We start from the raw sequence: 16,239 nt of genomic DNA on the forward strand, positions 1-16,239 counted from the left end.
CTTTTACCAAACTGTCCCAGATTTGTTTGTGCAAACAAAACCAGAATTTGTGGGCAACCCTTTCCTTTTTTTGGTCAATGGTGGCCGAGATTCCTTTCTTCCTCTCCAATATCTAATAACTCAACTTTGACTGCATCACTTAGTATCCCCTGATTGGCTACCTACTGCGACATTGATTGGTTAGTTTGTGAAGGATAAGGTCCTCCGTGGACCATTTAAAATCATTGACCATGCAATTACCTCTGTTACCCAATTGTTTTGATTCTTTTGGCAAAAGAGTTGTAAGTGACTATGAAACCCTGCCACACCCATCATGAGAATGTACTTCTCTCTCTCATTTGAACAGTCTTCATAGAATCTTCACCAGGAGTAGATTCCATCTCAAGAAACCACTTTCTTTGGTCAACTCAGCATTCATGAAAGTTTTATCATCAGATTGCAGCAATTCGGTCACATCTTCAGGCTCTACTTCTATTTCTAGCTCTCTTGCTATTTCTACCACATCTGCAGTTACTTCCTCCAATGAAATCTTGAACCCCTCAAAGTCATTCATGGGGATTGAAAGCAACTTCTTCCCAACTCCTGATAACGTTGATATTTTGACCTCTTTCCATGAGTCACCTCATTATGAATGTTTTAATGGCATCTAGAATGATGAATCCTTTCCAGAAGATTTTCAATTTACTTTGTCCAGATTCATCAGAGGAATCATTGTCTGTGGCAGCTATAGCCTTATGAAATGTACTTCTTAAATAGTAAGACTTGAAAGTTGAGATGACTCCTTGATCCATAGGCTGTGGAATGGATGTTGCGTTAGCAGGCATGAAACAACATTTATCTCATTGTACATCTCCATCAGAGCTCTTGGGTAACCAGGTGCATTTTCAGTGAGCATCGATATTTTGAAATGAATCTTTTTTTTTCTGAGCAGTAGGTCTCAACAGTGGCTTAAACATTCAATCAACCAGGCTATAAACACATATGCTGTCATACAGGCTTTGTTAATCCATTTATCAAGCACAGTCAGAGATTTAGCATAGGGCCCTAGGATTTTCAGAATGGTAGATGAGCATTGGCTTCAACTTCAAGTCACCAGCTGCATTAGCCTCTATTAAGAGAGTCAGCCTTTGAAGCCAGGCGTTGACTTCTCTCTAGCTATGAAAGTTCTGGATGACATCTTCTTCCAATACAAGGCTTTTTCATCTACATTGAAAGTTTGATGTTTAGTGTAGCTACCTTCATTAACTATCTTAGCTAGAGGGACTTCCCTGATGGTACAGTGGTTAAGAATCCACCTGCCAATGCAGGGGACACGGGTTTGAGCCCTGGTCCGGGAAGATATCACATGTCACAGAGCAACTAAGCCCGTGTGCCACAACTACTGAAGCCCGCACACCTAGAGCCCGTGCTCCACAACAAGAGAAGCCACTGCAACGAGAAGCCCGCGCACCACAACAAAGAGTAGCCCCCGCTCGCCACAACTAGAGAAAGCCCGCACGCAACAAAGACCCAACGCAGCCGAAAAGAAAAAAAATAATAAATAAATAAATAAATAAATTTATTAAAAAATTATTTTAGCTAGATCTTCTGGATAACTTGCTGCAGCTTCTACATCAGCACTTGCTGCTTCACCTTGCACTTTTATGTTACAGAGATGGCTTCTTTCCTTAAAGTTCATGAACCAACTCTGCTAGCTTCAAACTTTTCTTCTGCAGCTTCTTCACCTATCTCAGCCTTCATAGAATTGAAGAGAATTAGGGCCTTGCTCTGGATTAGGCTTTGGCTTAAGGGAATGTTGTGGCTGGTTTGATCTTCTATGCAGACCACTAAAACTTTCTGCATATCAGTAATAATTTTGTTCCACTTTCTTGCCATTCATGTGTTCACTGGAGTAGCACTTTTAATTTCCTTCAAGAACTTTTTCTTTGCATTTACAACTTGGCTAACTGTTCGGCACAAGAGGGCTAGCTTTTGGCCTGACTCAGCTTTCTACATACCTTCCTCACTGAGCTTAATAATTTTCAGCTTTTGATTTAAAGTGAGAGATGTGTGACTTGTCCTTTCACTTGAACACTTAGAGGCCACTGTAGGGTTATTAATTGGCCTAATAGCAATATTGTTGTATCTCAGAGAATAGGGGGGCCTGAAGAGAGTGAGAGAGATGGGGGAATGGCCTGTCAGTGGAGAAGTCAGAACACACACAACATTTATCTATTAAGTTTGTCATCTAATATGGGCATATTTCATGGTGCCTCAAAACAATTACAATAGTAACATCGAAGATCACCTATCATAGATCACTATAACAAATATAATAATAATGAAAAAGTTTGAAATATTGCAAAAATCATCAAAATGTGACACAGAGACAAAAAGTGAGGAAATGCTGCTGGAAAAATGGTGCCAACAGACTTTGATGCAGGGTTGCCACAAACCATCAATTTGTAAAAAATACAATATGTGCAAAGCACAGTAAATTGAAGTGCAATAAAATGGAGTATGCCTCTACTGAGGGTTAGGACCTCAACATATGAATTTAGGGGAGGCACAGTTCAGCCCGTAACACCATCCCTCCTCCATGCTGTCAGGAGACAGAAGTGTATTCTAGACAAATTGAACCAGGAAGACCACAGGCTTGGGTACATCGAGGGAACCATCAGGAGTGAGGCATTGGACCTATAACAAGGAGAGTATGTGAAGGCCACATGCTAATCAGTGAGATACCATCTCCTAGCTTCCTCCACCCAGCCCAGTGAGCCAGGAATATACCACTTATACCACAATATACCAGCCAGCTTATACCACTGCCAGCCATGCCTCTCCTCAAGGTAGGAGATGAGAGGATCTTTCTTTGGATTAATTATAAGGCCCTAGAGGAAAGACCTACAGATACTGATGTGGGTGTTTCCCAATCAGGAAAAAAGAGAGAGTGAGAGAGAAAGAAGGAAGAGAGGAAAGAAAAGAAAAGAAAAGAGAGGAAGAAAGGGGGGAAGGAAAGGGACTATTCTCTACCAGATCCCCTTTCAACAAAGTCCATCAGTCAACAAGTCCCACCCTCACACATAGAGCTTCTAAGAAGCTTTTTATGTGACACTCTTAAATATAGATATGAGGTTAGGTGTCACCAGACATTTGAGAAAAGCCTCCAAAATGAAGTATAAAGACCAGAACAAAAATGTAAGTAAAACAGTGATTTTTGAGGAAAACAGGTGGTATAAGGATGGAATAAAGATTCTATAATTAAAATATGAGAAGATATTGCATCCATGAAACAAGAACAGCATACTATTTTTTTTTTTTATGGAATGCTTCATGAATTTGCATGTCATCCTTGCGCATTTGCCATGTGCTGCCAAAGTGAGCACCAGCATACTATTTAAAAGCAATAAAACAACCGTCAGAGAAGCAAAAAGGGCTTGTGGACGTTAAAATATAAAAGCTGAAATAGAGCCTCTCTATATTTGGAGATAGAATCTAGGAAGCCTCCCAAGAAGTAGAACAAAAAGACAACAAAATAGAGAGTGAAAGAGAACAAATGGCAAAATTGCAGGATCAGTCAAGTAGGTCTCATATGTGACTAAGAGGTGTTTCAGAAAAAGAGAATGGAAAAATGTTGGGGAGGGAATTATCAGAGAAAAGAGAGAATATGATTTTTTAAAAACTCAAGTATTATAAGTCTTCTGATTGATATGACCCACCTAGTGGTCAGCACAGTGGGCTCTAAATAGTGTAAACTGAAGCAATTCTCATAAAATGTCTGGGCTGAACTTTCTAGCCCAGATGAATGAAATGAAAATAAAATGAAATAAGCAAAGAGGAAACTGCTTAGACACAAACGATCAAGAATAAGAAAAAAGCTTCCTTCCTCCCTCCCTCCCTCCCTCCTTCCTCCCTCCCTCCCTCCCTCCTTCCTTCCTTCCTCCCTCCCTCTTCCTTCCTTCCTTCCTTCTTCCCTCCCTCCCTCCCCCTTCCTTCCTTCCTCCCTTCCCCCTTCCTTCCTTCCTCCCTCCCTCTCTCCCCCTTCCTTCCTTCCTCCCTCCCTCCCTCTTCCTTCCTTCCTTCCTTCCATGTCCCCCCCCCTTCTGTCTGTCTCTCTGTCTTTCTCCCTTTCTTCTTTCTCTCTTTTCCCTTGTTCCCTCTCTTGGGACAAAGCTCTCCCTACCAACTGCAGGAATCCCTGAGGCGATGGGACTTCTGGCTGTAGACTCCAGACGGCACGGTCGGGCTGACCTGAGCCGGGGGTGCTGCTGGGCACCTTGGAGAAAGAGCAGTGGAGGCTGGGCTGCGCCCCTCACAGCTGGGGCTGTTGGTGCCTGTCACCCAGGTAACGAGCTGTTCCACAGGAGAAAAATAGGCTGCAGGAGCGGAGAGTGTTAGAACTGCCACCTCGGGAGCAAGCAGTTCTCAGCGTAAACAAAGCAACGTATGGGCCTCTTGGTAACACCCTGGACCTCCTTTTATCTTAGAACTTCTTGCCTTTTCCTCATTGACGTGTTCTGGCCATGAGAGAAGACCAGAAGGTCAATATCCTTGGAGTGCTCAGATCTATCCAGACTGTTTCCCAGAGCTCATGGATAGGTGGTGTATGCCCCAAGATGCAAAGAGCCACCCAAGGAAAAGCAGTGCCTGGATGGAACTGCTGAGAACAAACACCTCAAAAGACATTCCTCCTGCCTCCTGCAATGACATGCCTACTTCTGTTGGGTTTTTGTGGAGATGGGTTGGGCTGCTGATCAAGGAAGCGTTATGCAACCTTAAAATTAGTGAAAGGTTTTTGTAAAAAAAGAAAAAGAAAAAAATGGGAGTTCCTTGGTGGCCTAGTGGTTAAGATTCCGGACTTTCATGACCCAGGTTCAGTCCCTAGTTGGGAAACTGAGATCCCACAAGTCACATGGCACGGTCAAAAAAAAAAAAAGAATGTATTAGCTCACTCAACAACACTGCCAGCTTGAAGATATTGGGGGGGAAAATACCTTTAAATACTAAATTATATGCCTAGACAAGTTATTGATGAAGTATGAAAGTAGAATAAAATTCAATTCCAGAAGCTCAAGTTCTAAAAATTACCTCTCATGCACTCTTTCTCAAAAAGATATTAGACAATGTGATCCATTAAGGCGCGGGAGAACACAAAGAACCAAGAGATAGTCTTAGGACTCAGAAAAGAGGTGAGGCAACAGAGGAGAAAGTTCAAGGGATGTCGGAAAATGATGGCTTTTTAGCAGGCTTAGAGAGCAACTAAACTCTCTCATCCAACAGAGGCCTCCAGGTGGGTGGGGAGTGCGGCAGGTTGAATCCAAATATTAAGTTTAACACTGTGGAAAATTATATTGAGAAACTCTCTGAGGGTGTGAAAGGTATTAGGAATAGGTACAGAGAAAATTAAGCAAATATTTAGCATTCAGTAGCTCCAGGGGGAAAATTATACAAGAATGGAAATATAATCAAATTAATCTTCTACATACTTGGCTCAACAGTGAGTAATATTCATATGATCATCATAATATAATTACTGAATGATAATTTACTAAAACTGGTGATAAACCTCACCTGAGAAGATGGAAGGAGGAAGATACTGGTATTGTGTGGGTGAGGAGGATGTGGAAGGTTGTGAAAGAGTTAAATCATCATCTACTATAACAGAAAGTCAATAGCTGTTGCCTACAACTCATACATCAGGATCTAGCAACCAAACATCAATTAGGAATTCTTTGGGCAGCTAGTAATATCAAGGCTGATTAGCAGTAGTTTAGAAAAATAGGATTTAGTTTTTCTCATTTAAAAAAAAAAAAAAGGTCTGAAAGTTAGCTGGCACTTGCTTTGGGGCTGACCCTCAGTTCTGGCATCTCTGAGATTCTCTTGGCCTTTTTCACGTGGACACAATGTGATCCCTTCAACGTTAGCTGTTACATCTATGCTTAAGGCAGTAAGAAGGGGGAGAGGGTGGTGCTCATTTCAACTCTGTCATTTGTGAAGAAAGAAATGCCAGCACTGACATTAGAAGCCTCCTAAATGCCTTCACCTCATTGGCCAGAACGAGGTCGCGGAAATGTGTTCTGGGTTAGCCAATCGACATAGTATTTAGAAATATGGAAGTAAATGCTAGAATTTGAAAAAGAAAGCTCAAATAATGAAAAAGAGTTGCCCTTAGGAGTGGGATTGGAAAGTGGGGAGGAGTGAGGCATGGGTTGATATTTTTCAATAATATTAACCAATATTATTTTCAATATTATCACTCAAGGTAATTATTTGACTTTTAAAACTATATATACTTTTATACACATGTGTAGTTCATATACACACACACATATATATATACAATTTTGATCAAATAAAATTAATTTTCAAAACAAAAGTGCAATTGCAAACATATCATGTTCCCTCTTACCCAGGGTCTTTGCGTTTGCTAGTCTATATCCCTAAGACTCTTACTCTCTTCTGTCCCTCATTTAACTAGCTCCTAACCTTCCTTCGGATCCGTGCTCCGTCATCTCATGCACAGAGAAGCACCTTCTGCTCTCCCAGGTTAGGTGTAGGTATACTGGGGAGATACATTTCTCCGTGATTTATTAATGCAGCAACATGCTCCTGTCTCTGAAAACACTTGTCACAGTTGTGATTTCATATTTATTTGTGTGCTGTCTGATCACCGGCCATCTCCTCCCACTAGACTCTGAGCTCCAGGAGGGCAGAGATGATGCCTGTTACCGGCTCATCACTTTCTGTGCAGCACTTGACACTATTGCTGGCATTTGGTCAGCAGCTTCATAACTCTGAGCTCTGAGTCAGCGTTTTTGCACTTTCCTGCCTCTCACAGTAAAAAGTTTCATGTCCTTACACAGCAAAGTTCAAAAGCAGGAAGAAGGTAGAGCACTCACTTTAGGGATGAAAAGATCTTTCCCAGAAGCCCCCATCAGACTTCCCCTTCCATCTCATTGGCCAGAACTAGGTCACATGACCAGTAGAGTTCAGGAGCTGGATCCACCTTCTGTGAGATCAAGGAATCTCCACTCAATATTTGAATAGATCTGGGTTATCTTAACAAGAAAGTAGTGGGAGAATGCCGTTGGGTTAAAAATATGTATCAATTAGTGATACCACAGTGTTGATAGCTTCATAATACAGGTGATAAATTTGACCTTCATTTTGGATAATGTAAGTAGCAGATCTGGGATTCAAATCTTTATCTGCCTTATTCCAAAATCTGTACCATGCCACCTCCTAGCTTTAAATGTAAAGTTCTTCCTGTATCAAGATGTGGTAGATTTAGTCATGAATGGCTTTACAGAAGAAAAATACTTTAGACATGGTCTTGAAGGAAATTACACAAATTGGGTTGATGGAGTGAATGAGAGGGCGGTTGTGAGGTATTATATTAAAACCACCCTTTTCATTTTCACTCTGTATTAAAATGCTTTTCATGTATCCCGTTGATCATGAGACCATCCCTCTCTATTTTGGGGATTATTATTGCTTTGATGGTCTAAATGAACTATAAATAAACTGGGAAGAGATGACATTTACCCAAGGGAGAATGCCAAAATGAGAACCCAGAGACCATGGCTGGGCTACAACAGAACAGAATGTTCTCTCTGAGATTTTTAATGAGGCATGTTCATTTTTGATACCTCAAAATACTCTTTAAACTGTCTCGACCCAGAAAAACATATTCAAAAAACCTCATATCATGAGACAGTTTGATAACCTTCAGCAATTCCTCAGTACACATAGGGCCACCTAATCTATGAATTGAGATGTTCCCCACTCTAACTCCAATTCATCCTCACTGGTCTTCTGCAGAAAGAGACTTGAGTTGAATATGGCTGGATATGGGGTCTGCAGGGCTACAGATTGGAGGGAACTGTCTTTGTCCAAGGCTTGGCACCCCCTCAAATCAGAAGTATAAGCAGAGCCATAAAACATGAATGAAAAGTGGAAGGTGGATCCAAAATGCCCAAAAGGATATTTGGAGAGAACTTAAAGCTTAAGTGGGACAAAGGAGATATTAAAACTGGTCCATGATCTAGGATATCAAGCCAAGAGATATGAGTGAGTGGATGCCAATTGGGAGCATTGAGATTCGGACAGCAAAATATCTAGGGCAATTGTCTGTGGCATTTGCTGCTGGGGATGATTTGCTTTTATTATCCACCCTGGTCTTGGTACAGCCCCTCCCTCCCCTGCATCCTATGTTGTCAGTTCTTCCTGGGTGGTCCTGGCAGAAAGCCCTGACCTTTCCCAGGGTACTTTGGAGATAGCAGGCAGGCCTCTGCGGCACAAGCTGGTCCATGCAATTCCCAGTATACTAAGTTTTGGAGACCATCAGAGCACAGGACATTTTTCACTGTACTTTTTCCATCTCTTGTTGCAGAACTTCAGGCAGAGATGTGCATGAGGAGAGGAGAAGGAGGTGGTTAAGTCTAAGTGGTCCAGCCCAGTGGGAAGGGGCTCGTCATGGGCTTGGGCACTGGAGGCAGAAGCCATATGAAGGAGGCCATGATTGGTCTCTAAGCAGTAGTTTTCCAGATTGGAAGAGAGAAGATTTGCCAGAAAGACAGCCCTATAGTGTTGCCCAATTTAGATGTACACCCTCATTCTTAGGGCCAGTTTCTTGAAACTCTCTGAGTGGCCTATATGTAGCTCCTTCTGGCTCCTGTGAGATTTTAGACATTAGAGATGCACCAGGGCCTTGCTTTGTAAAGTGTAGCCACAGGTCAGTAATATTGGAATAACCTGGAAGCTTGTTAGAAATATAGAATCTCGAGCCTCCTAAATTAGAGCTACATTTTAACAAGATTTAAATGCACATTAAAGGTTTACGAAGCCTTTTCCAGGGCTTGGAAATACAGCCACAAGTGAAAGCCGTATCTCCTGGGGGTTCAGAGCAAAGAAGTACAATGGATGGCTGTGGGTAAATTGTAACCAGTGGACCATCTGTGTTGTAGCAGAAATTCCTCTTCAAAATTCACTTGGGATTAACAGTGGATGAAACTAATGTGATGAACGGTTAATGGGAAACTTTAGGATGAGCTATCAGGTGGTCACCACATAAACCCATTGATCAATCTTAGCATCATTAAAAGCAGAACAACAACAACAAAAAAAAAGCAGAACAGCCAGATACTGCAGGCCTTCTGAGGTATTCCACGGCAAAGCCTGTGGCATCACCTTTGAGGTGCTATTCCCTAAAAAATGAAGCAATCTAATCAAGCCTCTGGAAACAAGGAAGAGAGGGAATCAAGTTGAAAGACAGTCCAAAGGAGCCAAACAGACACATCTAGAATATTGAGAAGCCTGAGGGAAACAGACTTAGTTACTGCAACAAGTCAATGGCATGAAAAAAAAATTGTGGGTTGGGGAGAAATCTACATCGAAATGAATATAGAAGACAAACAACTAAATGTAATTTGTGGACCTGGTTTGGATCTTGATTTAGAAAAGAAACATGTTTAAGAAATGTATATGGACATACGTAGATGCACAATGACATGATATCTGAAACTGGCTTTAAAAGAATTAAAAGAATTCAACAGAAGGGAGAAAAAGAGTAGATAAAGGAAATGTGGCAAAATTTTTCATAATTATTGAATTTGCGTGAATGGGTCTATGAGGATTCATTGTATTGTTCTCTCCTCTTGCTGTGTGAGTTTAATTTTTTTATAAGCAAAAAACTGTTTTTGAGAGCAACAAAATCCAGAGCTCAATGTCCATATTTGTCTAGCCAAGGTGCTGTAGGGAAGGGAGCGGACAGATATAAGTGGGTATGGAGGGCTTCAGACAAGGCTTTCAAGAACCAGAAAGTGGAACCAGCTGGGGTCTCCATCCTCCACTGGCCCCTGCCTGGGCGGGTGAGAGCTTGGGAAGTGTGTGTGTTTGTGTGGTGTGTGTGTGTGTGTGTGCATGTGTGCGCGTGCAATGAGGGGGGCACTCAATTTGAAAATATGATATTTAAGCAAAATGATATGACTCTTCCCTGAGAGCTGGTGAGGACCAAGCTGAGGATGAAGTTCCCAAGGACCAAGTTTGGAGGAGGGAATTCCTTTCCCAAAATATCAGGTGATGCCCAAATCAAAAAAACAAAAGGAGCAGAAACTGTATAAGAAAAAATGTGCCCAAAAGCCAGGTAGGTCCCCAGAAACACAGGATCCTCAGGAATTAACAGGGGCAGGTTCATGGTCGGGCCTTGGAGTGAGAGATAGAATGAGCACGTAAGACTTGGGGATAACAGGGCCAGCCCACGGAGAATCACTTAGAACTCTGGATCTTAAACCTGGATGTCCATAGAATCTCCATAGGAGCCTGTCATGAATGTACATTTCGTGGCCCAACCTCTAACTTAGTGAATCAGAATCCCCAGGGGTGAGTCTCAGGAATTTGTATTTGTAACATGCGCTTCCATATGCACAGGGATTTTTACCACACCAGGCAAGCACTGGTACCAAGGCCAGCAGGTCTGAGGAAGTATCAGCCCAGGTTGCCTTTAGAATCTACCACTTCTTTGGGCCAGCTGGTGCATGGCTCCTGTGTGGCTCATCCCAGCTCTAATGGCCAAGAGCAAAAAGACGTCAATTTACCAAAAAGACATCAATTACTCAGTCGGACCTCCTAACACTTCCCTTCATTGACTCTGTGCCCCAGGCAAACTGCTCTGCACATTGTATCTTAAATGCTCATTGCATTTTCCAGCTGGTATTTAAAGTAATTTAACTTTAATAACTTAAGACTGATGTAGGAATGAAGAGAGAGGAAGAAATGTGATTGCTCTTTATCGTAAGGATTTTAAGGAAATAGAGTTCTTAGGCTTCCACCAGAACCATAAATTGTCCAGAAGGAAGGACCTACAGAAATTATCCTGGAATCCCAGATTTAATCTTGCATTTCTCATTCTATCTGTTGCTGCCACACATTTTCTGTATCACTGGTGGCTCGAAGTCAGAACTGCCTGTGATTTTGTAACATGTAAGGCATGAATCATTAGGCAATCCTCTGCTTTACAAGTGCCTTCGACATTTCAACGACTCATAAAAAGTAACAATTTTAGGAGGTCTGTTTGTATTTTTGAATATGTAAACATTTTTAAATGAAATAATGGTGTATTTGTTATCTATTGCTGTGTAACAATCTACCTCAAATTTAGCAGCTTAAAACAACACACAGGGACTTCCCTGGTGGCACAGTGGATAAGACTCTGCACTCCCAATGCAGGGGGCGTGGGTTCGATCCCTGGTCAGGAAACTAGATCCCCTGTGCATGCCGCAACTAAGAGTTCCCATGCTGCAACTAAGGAGCTGGCGAGCCACAACCAAGGAGCCCAGGAGCCACAGCAAAGGAGCCTGCCTGCTGCAACTAAGACCCGGTGCAACAACAACACCAAAAAAAACCCACCACCACCACCAAACATTTATTATCTTACTCGGTTTCTGAGGGTCAGGAATCTAGCAGCAGCTCTACTGGGTGCTTCTGGCTGAGGGTCCCTTATGAAGCTGTGGTCAAGCCATCAGCCAGGTCTGCAGTCACCTGAAGTCCAGACGATCTCTTTCCAAGTTCACTCACGTTCTTGATCCATGGGCTGCTGGACAGAGGGCTCAATTACTTGCCATGTGAATCTCTCCACAAGGATGTATGTATATCCTCCAGAAATGACTGCTGGCTTCCCCTAGAACAAGTGAGAGAGGGAGACCTTAACATCTTTTATAACCTAATTTTGAAGGTGGCATTTCATCTTTTCTGCTGTGTACTGTTGGTCAGACAAACCAATCTTGGTGCGATGTGAGAGGGAACTATGCCAGGGTGTAAATATCAGGAGGTGAGATCTTTGGAGCTGTCTTGGAGGCTGCCTACCACATATGGGTAGTTTTCAAAGCTTAAAAAAAATTAAAAATTAAAAAAACTTGAAAAACTAATAGAATAGACTCACACATCTTCATTTATGACAAAGCTATATGAAGTGTAGTGGAAACAGGACAGTCTTTTTAATAAGTGACTCTGGGCCAGTAGGATATCCAGATGAAGGAGGAAGGAAGGAAAGAAAAACAAGGAAAGGAAAGGAAGGACTTGACCCCTACCTCACACAAAACCAGTTAATTCCAAGTGGATTATAGTTTTGAATATTAAATGTAAAACAATAAACCTTCCAGAAGATAACAGGAAAATATCTTCATGACCTTAGAGTATGCCAAAAAAAAAAAAAAAGAGAGAGAGAGACAGGGAGAGAAGGAAGGAAGGAAAGAAAGAAAGGAAGAAAAAAAGACAAAGAAAGAAAGAAAGGCTTCTACAAATCCATGAAAAAAGACAATCTAATGTGAAATGAGCCAATAAACTTGAATAAGCAACTCCAAAAAGTGGATAGCCAAATAATCACTCTACACAGAAATGTACTCAAAAACAAACAGAGGGACTTCCCTGGTGGTCCCAGTGGTAAAGAATCTGCCTTCCAATGCAGGGGACAGGGGTTCGATCCCCTGTGGGAACTAAGATCCCACATGCCGTGGGGCAACTAAGCCCGCGCACCACAATTACTGAGCCTGTGCACCTCAACTAGAGAGCATGCGCTCTGGTGCCCATGCACTGCATCTAGAGAGAGAAAAAACCCGCACACCACAACTAAAAAGAAGCCCGTGCGCCACAGTGAAGAGCCTGGGCGCCTCAATGAAAGATCCCACATGCCGCAACTAAGACCCAACGCAGCCAAAAATAAATAAATTAATTAAAAAAACAAACAAAAAACCCCAGAAACTTGTTTTTAATACAACTTATTACTTTTACAAAAGTCTTGTAAAAGTAATATACATGTGTGAAAATGTTGTGTAATATGTAGGTGTGTATACAATCCTCTCAGAACGTCAAATCAGTTTTACAGGAGAGTTTAACGTGTTCTATATGTCTCTTATAAAAAGTAGTTTTCATTTTGGATTCTTTAATGATTATATTTTCTCCACAGCAAATGAAATGCTTTTTTGTTTTTTCTGGCTTCCCTATTTTATCCCAGACATTCAGCCTTTCTGGTTTAGTTAACGTTGTCCTTGTTTCAGCTGTTTAGCCGTGTCCCTCAGTTGGTAGAATTTACCAAGTATCCACCAATCTACAGAACCTGAACTGAAGCTGAACTTCTCTGGTTTAAAAAATGGAAGCAGTGAGAATGGGCAGACTGGAAGGGAAAGAAAAATTAAGGGAAAGAAAGTCTGAGAGTGGACGTGGTCAGCTTGGAATCTTGGAGAAAGCACTGCGGAGTCACCTGCAGCCTGGGATGCCCAGGCAAAAAGCAAAATGAGTCCTTAGCCGGGATCAGCCCACCATCGCTACCCACTCTGTTCTCTGCTCCAGGCGTCTCAACCCTTAGAAAGGAAGACAGCGCATTCTGAAGAGGGCTCCAGTCCTTCTCCAACAGATTTCATGACACAGGTAGCCGGCTATGTCCAACCACCTTAGAAGCTCCCTGTTGCTTCTGATAATAGGCAAACTGGCAGCCCTTGAGGGGATTAGGAAGGATTCTGCCAAAGAATGTATTTTGTTGGTATGCTCTGTGATTTGTTTTTTTTAATTGCGGTAGTATTTTTTTAAGTGAAATTTCACATAAAAGTCTGATTTCAGCTTCTTTTTAGAGATCAGATGATCTGGCAACACTGGGCCCACGTGGCAATAATGGCCCCAAGTGGATATAGTTGCCTCCTGTTTGCTCAGCCTCTACCAGGCTCTGCATCTCTGCAGTCCTCGGGCTGGCTGTCAGCTGTCATTTCTAATCACTCTTCCACTATTTTTCTAATATTTTTTCTGCTACTATGCCTTTATCATGAATGGGGGGAAAATTTAGGCTGAGAAGACCACCGATTTTAAGAAAATTAAGAGTCTATTTCTCTACGGAAATAAAGAATATTGTGATGTTTATTATGTAAAGAATGCCTGTATCTGTGAGAACAGGTGGTTGCCAGAGGGGAAGGTTGCGGAGGGAAGAGAAATAGGTGAGGGACATTAAGAGGTACAAATTTCCAGCTGCAAAATAAATGAGCCGTGGGTATGTAATGTACACTGTGAGGTATATAGTCAATAACTATATAAGATCTTTGTATGGTGATGGGTGACAACTAGACTTACCATGGTGATCATTTTGAAATGTATAGAAATATCCAATCACTATGTCCTGTGCCAGGAACTAACATAGTGTGGTAGGTCAGTTATACTTCAACAAACAAACAAACTCATAGAAAAAGAGATCAAATTTGTGGTTACCAGAGGTGGGAGTTGGGAGAGGGAATTGGATGAAGGTGGTCAAAAGGTACAGACTTCCAGTTATAGGATAAGTAAGTACTAGGGATGCAATGTACATGATAAATATAATGAACATTGCTATATGTTACATATAAGAATTGTTGAGGGTAAATCCTAAGAGTTCTCATCACAAGAAAAAAATTTTTTCTATTTCTTTAATGTTGTATCTATATGAGATGAAGGAGTTCACTAAACTTATTGTGGTGATCATTTCATGATGTATGTAAGTCAAATCATTGTGCTGTACACCTTAAGCTTATACAGGGTCGTATGTCAATTATATCTTAGTAAGACTGGAAGGAAAAAAATAATGAAACTATCTGAAAAACACAAATTAATAATGGTCATTAAAAAACATAATAAGGAATTCCCTGGCAGTCCAGTGGTTAGGACTCAGCGCTTTCACTGCCGTTGACCTGGGTTTGATCCCTGGTTGGGGAACTAAGATCCCACAAGCTTCGCAGCACAGCCCAAAATAAAAAATAAATAAATAAAAATAAAAATAAAAAACATCCTAAAAGCTAGGATAAATGAGATTACACAGGATGAAAACGTTATCAAACTGAAGAAGAAGATAGACATGTCAAGAGTTTGTTTTTATATGTGAATAAAGTCAATGAAGTTGCTGCAAAATGCAGTTATGAATTTGATGTCAGGGCATTTAAACCTTTCACAGATGATGGCTTTATAAAAGCATCTCTTAGGGTGTACTCTGATGCTTTTGCAAAAATGTTCCTATAAAAGGGTTTCATCTTCAAGGAATTCATGGAAAAGACTCTGACAAGTACAGGTTTCTGGTAACTGACTATACTGCTGAACTGAATGAATAAGCATTTTCAGAACTCTAATGGAAAACTGATGAATTCATAAAGGTGCTAACAAAAGACCAAGACGAAAAAAAAAATTAATTACATGGGACTGAGTGAACTGATGAGGATGATTATAATTTTTGTGACTTTCTGTTTGAATAAGAAAAAAAAAAATCCCACAAGGACTCAGGGTCAAAAAATATACAAATCAATTTTCATTGCAAAGTAAAGGAGCTGTTACAGTGGAGGATTACTGGACTGAATGTCAATATTATGATATAGTATGAGTGTGTTTCGTGTTTGGTAATTGCAATCATTGTTGCTTTTGTTGTGGTCATCCAAAAAAAAAAAAAAAAAAGATGTTCTACCATCTAAATCTAAATTTTGTTTTCCTCTTATCAATTTTCTGTTACTAATTGACTGCTAAAGAATATGTATTATTTGCCTTCAGGTCATCCAGCTTATTTGATCCTCACAATAGCTCTGTGAAGTAAAAATAAATAAATAAATAAAATTTTAAAATAAAGCATCTCTTAAACATTGCAAACTGTATCGTCCCTTACTAGCAATTGGGAAACACTGGAACTCGGCATGTGCAAGATAAGACTGGAAAAATCGGAGGAATAGTTTGTTGAGGTCTCCGAAGAGGCCCCCATTAAATTGCACTCTTTATCACTGAGGTTCTAAAAAATATGAGACAAAAAATAAAGATTAAAGATGGAGGCCAAAATGTCATCTTTCCGGTTGAGAGAGGTACACATGAGGTCGTGAGTTAACGGAAAAACGAAGTTGGGCCTGCAGTCTGAATCGAGTTCCTGTTCCTGGGGCCTGGTCCCAGGCCTGCAAACTGCACTGTGGAAGAACAAAGGAAAGCCTGTGCTGCCCACAGGCGGGTACTGTTCAAGGGGATGAAAGACAGCAAGAAGCCAAAACAACATGTCTAGTTTATTTCCCCAAATTTTCAAATCAAGTAAGTCACTCTAAAATCACTAAAGGTGTGTCCTATGGACAAGAGCACAGGTCCGAACAATGCCCCCCAATTAGCTCTACTGACGCATGATGTTAATGAGAATTTAGATGGGACCAGAGAATTCTTAGACATGGCAACTATGACAGGAAAAGGTTTGGTTTTATGTGCTGTCCAGTGTAAGCCTACACCAGTAAA

The sequence above is a fragment of the Balaenoptera ricei genome, chromosome 17, assembly GCF_028023285.1.
Source record: "Balaenoptera ricei isolate mBalRic1 chromosome 17, mBalRic1.hap2, whole genome shotgun sequence".
NCBI lineage: Eukaryota > Metazoa > Chordata > Mammalia > Artiodactyla > Balaenopteridae > Balaenoptera > Balaenoptera ricei.